General features: G+C 31.9%; 1 long non-coding RNA gene across 1 annotated transcript; it reads left to right on the top strand.

The window, feature by feature from the left end:
• Nucleotides 1–2,151: 2,151 nt before the first annotated feature.
• LOC11443807 (uncharacterized) lies at nucleotides 2,152–3,142 on the top strand. The gene is made up of 2 exons (XR_003009348.2): nucleotides 2,152–2,231; nucleotides 2,339–3,142. It is a non-coding gene; the product is annotated as an uncharacterized lncRNA (long non-coding RNA).
• Nucleotides 3,143–8,123: the final 4,981 nt, after the last annotated feature.

Below are 8,123 nucleotides of genomic sequence, written 5' to 3'. Positions count from 1 at the left end.
GTGACTGTGATAGTGTTTTTGATCAAAACGTTTCACATACAAAATTTTGAACAAAGACAAAATTTAATGCTAAAAAGGACGCGGGACACAACATTCAAAGTAAACCATCATTGTCTTATGGTTATTACCCAACAATCAAGATACACGTAATATAAAACTTCTCAGTTTAGTGTCAAGTAAGTGGGACAAATGTCAATAAAGCAATTATAAAACTTTTCCACTTATATGAAACATCAGAGTTAGTTTATCTGAGTCTGAAGCTTCAGAAGTTCTAATGTTATGAGATGCTGATCCCCACACATGTTTTTCTCTCTAGATCTTTAACTGTGACACGGTTAATTGATTGAGCACAAACCTTGCTCTGATACCAACTGAAGGGGAGAAAAATACAAGAAGGGAGAGTTTAATTGTGTTGACTTTTTCAAAAAAATTCTATGTGTTTTTGAACTGGTAAGAATCTGATGAGCTTAGAGTCTGACTCATAGTCTGATTGCAACAGATATAACAAACACAAAGATACAGAGAGAGAGAGAGAGAGAGAGAGAGAGAGAGAGAGAGAGAGAGAGAGAGAGAGAGAGAGAGAGAGAGAGAGAGCATACACAAGACAATTTATACTTGTTCCTCCTACAAACCAGAAGTAGTCCAGTCCCCTTACACTTCCAAGGAATTTCACTATAATCACACTAGATTACAATTGCTCAAGGACAATTTCAAAAGACTTCCAAATGCTCAAGCCCTCAAGCAAGAGACTTCAATGCTCAATCGCAACTGAAAGAGGCTTCCAATGCTCAAGGACATAAGAAAGAGACCTCTAAAGGTTTACAAAAAATAAGATTTGTTCTTACACTTGATATACAATCAGAGGTGTAAATAATACAATATAGAACATACTATAATACTTAGAATTTCTAAGATACAAACTTTGATAAGAACTCTAAAACTTATATGCGCTTTTTGATTTCACAGAGTAAGAGCATAGTTAAAATAGAAAAGTCTTGTTATGGTTCTTCAAGTCTTTATTTCCTTATATAGGTTAGGATTTGAGAGATGTTGGAGAAGAGTGTCATCGTATTAAGAGTCGTTGAGAAGCTTCAAATCAAGAACATTAGGTCTTTGTCTTATATGGATAATGACGTTGATTATACATTCAAAATTCCTTTGTTGAAGCCGGAATTATCCGTTCATTCTCTCTGTCCTTGAAGTTCTTTGTTTGTTTCTACACGTGGTCAGAAGAAGACAAATCTGACGTGGTGTCTGGGTCCCTTAAGATCTTATGTACTTCAGAGTTTGATGGACTTCAGAGTCTGATGAAGATCTTATGTAGTTGATAAATATATTTTTTTCTTCTGATCGAAGATGTTGACTTCTGGTTGACATTTCTTCAGATCTTCTACCATAGTCTTTGAGATTCTCTTGTGCTTCTGATATTCTTATAAACGTTCAAACCTTGTTAAAATTTATTCTATGGTCCTGCACATTTGAACATATATTAACATATCCAATTATTCTTTAATACTTTGTTATCATCAAAATCTTAGAGGAATTGTACAATTTTTTCTTTTTTTTTGTTCCAACATAAATCTCATGGAGTTTAAGGAAAATTTCATCTTCTATTCCAAAATAAAAGCACATGCTATATCATTTAACTAATCCCCATTGCAATTTTCATATTTTTAATGTTTAACTTTGATCCTATTATATATGTAGTTGATAAATATATTTTTACACCTCATTGGTGCATTATTCCTGCAACAAGTTTTTATTTCATTATGCAACCCTACAATTTTTCTTTTAATATTTTCCCTTGTATATAGGTTTTTTCTAAATTACATTTGAAGAATGGTGGGTAATTTACCCACCAACCAATGAAAATGAGCAATTTATTTGTGGGGTCAAAATAGTTCATGAATATGTGCTTATGTGGCTAATGTGTATTGGTTGGGGTAAATTAACCATCATCTTTCATGGGTAGCCTAGTTGCCACCCTGTATATAACGAAAGGATAAAATAGAAAAATAATAATAACAAAATATAAGTAATTAAAGACCAACGCAACCTATAGATACACCTAAGAGACATTAAAAAAATTGAAGAATTGGAATTTTCACACTATAAAATAATGATTCAAATTTCTCTGACATGCGGCAAACAAGAAAAAAATATGGTTAAAATTCTCAAGTTTATTCATATTATGATTATTTTTCTCATTTTTATCATTGTAACCAACGGTGGTAAACCCTTATGCTCTTTTATATTTTTTCTTTAAAATTTACTCCTTCTATTACACAATGTTCATTCCTTATTATTAACATTTATTTTTTCTTATTTCGTATAACAGCAAGTAATCCTTGTGTATCTACTAGAGATTGTACTACTCATACATGTAACCCTCCTCTAGTTGCAAGGTGCATAAATTTAAGATGTTATTGTGGGTATAAGTAACAATTAAGTTAAAAAAGAATTCCATTATACTTCTAAGAATATAAATGCATGTTCAATTATATTGTTGGTACTTTTATGATTTTTCCCACATATCAATATTTGTTTCTCATCCATTTGAAATAATTGTAAAATGGTCAATAGTGCCACTGTTATCAATAATTATTTTTCTTCTCTTAATTTGAATTAAAAAAATCGGTATTGGAAATTTAAATTTATTTCATTGACTCAATTTTTGTTAAATTCATGAGTCATGCTATTTCAAGCGAATTCATCAGTCTTGAAAAAAAACTGTTTGTGATCTATTCAGGATAAAGAACTTCACGATATCGAATATTTTCCTAAAATTATACATCATTTTAATAAGAGAAGTGCTATATAGTACGGGAATTATTTTCACGGGAAATTCACGGACGCTTAGCAATCTGATCACGGTTTCTATTGTTATGCAGTGCACTATATCTCTATTATGCAATTCAGCCAAAGAAAAAGGTGGTCAACACCCACCGTTTCAATTAATTTGCTGCACCGTTTGTTTAATTAAGAATTCATTTTATTAGTGTTAAGATTAATTCCCTCAAACAAAAAAAAATCAGTGTTAAGATTAAAGAGTGCTAACCTTTCACGACCCAAAAAAAAAAAAGAATGCTAACCTTTAAACTTTCTTATATTAATTAAATCACTTACTTTTAAAAATAAAAAATAAAAAGTGTCGCAGTTTTTTTTAAGGCATCCGTGAATTTTCGTTACCATAGTTCCGTACCGTTTTAGCATTTTTCTTTTAATAAATGCAAATACGATGAAATGAGGGTGAAATACACAGTGCATATTTTTTTTTTACTATAAGTCTGAGTGTGAGTTTTCTTAGAGTTTCCTCCTGTCTACTGATAATTATAAATGAATCAGCAATCAATTATTCACAAGACATTATGATGCTTTAGTTGTTTTTACACTAATACATAAGTATGAGTGTAATCTAATAACAATAGTGATTCTTTTCTAGATTAAGATCATAAACAAGATCCCTTTTAATTTATAATAATTAAATCTTATAATTTCTCTTTCAATCAATGCTTAAATATACTCTTTATTTTTTGTCGAATCAAGCACAAAGGGAGACATCACGGGGAAGATTGACATCCCAACCAGGTTGACACCCTAAATCCACTCTACATCATATACCACCAGAGAGAAAACATAAATAGAAAACCAAAAATAAGAAACCTGATTAAAACAAGTAGGAAATCTGTATCTGTTACTTAAAAAAAAACCTAATAAACAAGGGTAAAAGATCCCACCAAACAACATTCATGATTCCATTCCCGTGTTTAGCTAGCTAATCCGCACAACAATTTCCTATACCTCTAAAATTCCACTATAGGATCTTCATTGTGGAGGAGAGGGTGCACCATTAGAGCAGGTTTTGTAAGCTACTCTATTGAGTTCTTTCTTCAGTTTTTTGGTTAAATAAGGCGTGAAAAGCGTATTAGGATCATCTTTTTCTTTCACCAAGACAAGTTGAATCATATCAAGTTCTTTTTGGAGCACCGGAAAAATCTGTGAGTTTGCTTCTTTATCCTGTTGTGTTTCAGGAACCATCGCCAAAAGGGGAGGAAATAATTGTGGCATCAGAAATTCTAGAAGAGACAAATATTTCTTGGCTCAAGAGGCTGAACTGCCAAGGATAAAACTGACTCCAAAATAAGTAAATTTTGCTCAAGTTGTTGAACCATGCCAACATTGTCAATATTGTTTTGAAGCACATAATCAGTTACATTAGGAAATGCAAATTGAAATGAGGTGCTTGTATTTGGATTCTCATTTTGTATTGTTGTCTCCATTGCATGTTTTTGTGTCATCTTGCAACTTTTTATTAGGGGCTACCACATCTATAGGTTTCTCAACAATAGCCAACGATTGCTCCTCTAAGGGCTTCTCAACTATAACCAATGGTTGCTCCTCTAATGGTTTTTCAAAATTAACCATTGGTTGCTTGGTTTGAGGATTCAAAGTGTTGGTACAAATTGCTATGGTACTTTCTTTGGTGCTTGCTATTCTTTAACCTTCAAAGCTTTATTTGTATGATGGATCCATTTTCCATTTCTAACAGAATGCCCTATGATTTGACAATGGTAACAAAAATCAGGGAGCATATCATAACGAACTTTTACACATAAAGCATTACCTTCCCTCTAGACCCGGATTTCATAAAAATTTCGTTTCGACAAATCCATATCAACCAGAATCCTCCCATAGGGACCAAAGGCCCTATTTTAAGTTGGACCATCCAAAGTTAATGGTATCCCAACAACACTGGCTATTTCAAAATTTTCTTTCCAATATGCTTTTGGAAAATCCATTATACAAATCCAAATATGTGCATGGGTTTGATTTCGTGTGCTATGGTTAAAATTCCTTTACTATTGTGATAGTCGAAGCCACCTGATTTTAAACTCATTGTGCCGCTAGCCCAGACCAAACATAAATCGTCATAATTTAAAAATTAGAAATCATAAAACCTACATCCAAGAGAGAACCTTTTTCATTTACCAGTAGTGTTCCACAACTTGGTAAGCTTCTGAAGCAAATCCTTTGATATGTATGACTTATCCCCTTTGTTCAGCACTAAACGACCATGAAGGTTTTTCTTCAAAAAGCGAGACCCTTGTCATATGCTTCTTGGGTCATCTTGATACAGTAAGTTTAGATTATAACCATAGAGGATAGGGAGGGGGGTGATTTAGGTTTTTGGAATTTTTTTGGGTAATTTTTGTAAGTTTAGTGTTCTTGATATTTTTCCGGAAAGTTTATAATGAAGGTTTGAATGAAAATGTGGAAAAAATGAAGAGAGTAAGAGAAAGAGAAAGAACACAAGGAAATTATAGTGGTACCCCTATAGGTACATCCACTCCATTCACACCCCGCGAAGGAATTCACCATGTTAGAATCTTTGTTACAAGCAATCTCACTCAAAGACCCATAACAATCTTTCTAACATACACCGGATAACACCCCATTATCTTTACGACAATTCTCACCAACAATGGCAATAAAACCTTACAACAATGTAATTGCAGAATAACAAATGTATGGTTGTATATTTATCAATGTCACTCTTAAACAAATGGACTTGATGCTCAGAAAAACTTTTATTAATGGATGAAAAAGAATCAACAACGTTTTTCCAAAAATGAGAATTTGAATGCAAGTGCAAGTGATATTGAAATTCACAATTGAGAGTTTGAAAATTGTTGTTCTTAATTGCTTCGATTATTAATTCAATTTATAGAGACGGAAAGATGTTTATGAAGCAATACTAATTTTTCAAAAGGGTTACCGATGAATAGAAACATGTTTGAAAGAAAAGTCTAGCCTTTGGCAATTTAAATTAAATAGCCGTTAAACATGAAATGAGAGAGAGAGAGAGAGAAATTATCCTATATCCTCTCATAAACCAAGAGCAGTCCAGTCCTTTTGCACTTCCTAGAGATTTTCACTATAATCACTTAGATTACAAGCGCTTAAGCACACAAACAAGAGACTTTCAATGCTTAATCACAAAATGAAAGAGATTTTTCACAATCTAACCTAATCATATAAAAGATTGTTTGGTTTTACACTTGATATACAATAAGAGGTGTAAACATTTACAAAACATAGTAGACTCTAAGACTTAAGAATTTCTAAGATAATAAGTTTGTAAGAAATTCTAAGTTCAAATGCGCTTTGATTTAGGCCGAGTAAGGGTACTTTCAAAATGAATAGAGTACATGGTAGATATTCAACCATTTTTTCCAAAGGAATGAGAAATATATTTAGGCCGAAAGGACCCATTTTTTGTTTGTTTGACCTCTTTTTAATATGTGAAGAATTTGGGGGTGAAGAGACAATCCCATAATCAAAGTTTGGATTTTTTATGGAGTTCTTGTGTTTAGAAGATGAAATATTATGACTATTTGGTGGATAATATTATTGAGAGGTAGGGGCATCCCTTGAGGGTGCAAGAGTTAGGCCTCCAAAATTTTGGGGTATAAAATAGAATTTTTATATGTATGATGCATGAAAATATGAATATATACTATTAACGCATAACTAATTTAAATTTAGTTCATATGGCCTAGTAGTTGAAATCCACAAGCGATTGTGAACACATATACCTGGATTCAACTCATAGGATTTTACATTTTCCTCCTTTAATTAATTTTTTTCCTTCCCATAATTATAAGGTCTCAATTTGGGCCTAATGTATCATGAATTTGAGGTTCATATATGTCCTCAATATTCTCTTTTATTTCTACAATTTAGTCCAACTCTCTGCAACTTATTGAACTATATATTTACAAATAAAAATAAAATATAACTTCTTATACTTATTTTTTAAAAGAACTTCTTGTAATTTTTGGCTTATACTTGACATATAAAATAGAAAAATTCTAACAACAAACATTACAATTATTTTCTGAGTAAATAAAATAAAACAAATATTATAAATATTTTTTTCCTCTTTTAAATAAATTGTGTTAAGTTTTTTCTGGGGACCTTTCTTTATTTTAAGAGTTGGCCTCTAATTTCATAGAGACGATCCTGTTGAGAGGGTAATTGGAGTTTGTTGAATTTAAGGTTGAAAAGGTGGGAGCTTTGGCATGCTAAGGTATGGGTTGGTTGAAAATGGATTTGAGGTTCGTATTGGAAGAACAAAATGAGTGAGAGAAGAACAATTAATGGTGAACATTTTTTTAGGAGAATTGAGTCTTGTGTTTAAGAGACAAATTTTTCAATTGTTGAGTTAACCTCGGTGGTGTTAGACGGAGACCAAAAATTGCCTTAAAATTTGTTGGTGGATGGTGCATCAAAGAAATCCGAAAGTGTTTTTTTTTTTTTTTTTGAAGAAGTGAAAGTTGTTGATGATGGTGGTGGTGTATTGATGAGATTTAGTGTGAAATGTTTGTTTTTTTTTCTAGATTTCTTTATGAACTTTATAAAGATGAAGAATATTAGAAGAAATAAAAATAAGAAATAGGAAAATAAAATTAGATGTTGATTGTTTAATGGTTTAATTTTTAACAAAAAGATTAAATGGTTAAAATTTGAAAAATAAATATTTTATGTAAATGAACTAAGAACGAGATAAAACATAAAAAAAAAAAAAAACTGAACATCCAAACTAGGTTGACACCCCAATTCACCTCTATCCTTTGTCATCCACCTATAATATATAATTAAGAAAGGGAAAAATATATATAAAAGAGGGTCAAACCAAAACTCTCTAAAGAAAAGGCCAAAAGAAAGCAAAAGGAAAAAAATCAAAAGAGCTACGAAAAAAAAAATTTGGCAAACCATAATGGTCTCCCACCAAATTGTACCAAGAATAGTATGTGTTATACCAAAATAAGGATGATGTGCAAAACAATTTTTGAGAGAAAACCCGAGAATCATAGTTGATTATTCCTCCAAAATTCTAATAGAAGAGCTTCATTGAGGAATGTGAGATGGTTCACTCCTAGAGCGGGGTATGATAGGCTGATTCTTAGTCAAATACAGTGTGAAGAGAGCTTCCTTGTCATCTTTTTTGAGCAGCCAAAGAAGGCTTGATCAATTCAAGTTCCTTTTGCATTATTGGTCATCTATGCGAAGTGACAACCACAAAGGAGGCTGCTTGAGCTGCGTTTCTGGAACAAAATCCT

The sequence above is a fragment of the Medicago truncatula genome, chromosome 2 (genome assembly GCF_003473485.1).
Source record: "Medicago truncatula cultivar Jemalong A17 chromosome 2, MtrunA17r5.0-ANR, whole genome shotgun sequence".
In the NCBI taxonomy this organism is placed as follows: Eukaryota; Viridiplantae; Streptophyta; class Magnoliopsida; order Fabales; family Fabaceae; genus Medicago; species Medicago truncatula.
The sequence above is the reverse complement of the archived record's forward strand: the minus strand, read 5'-3'. Positions and strand labels throughout refer to the sequence as shown.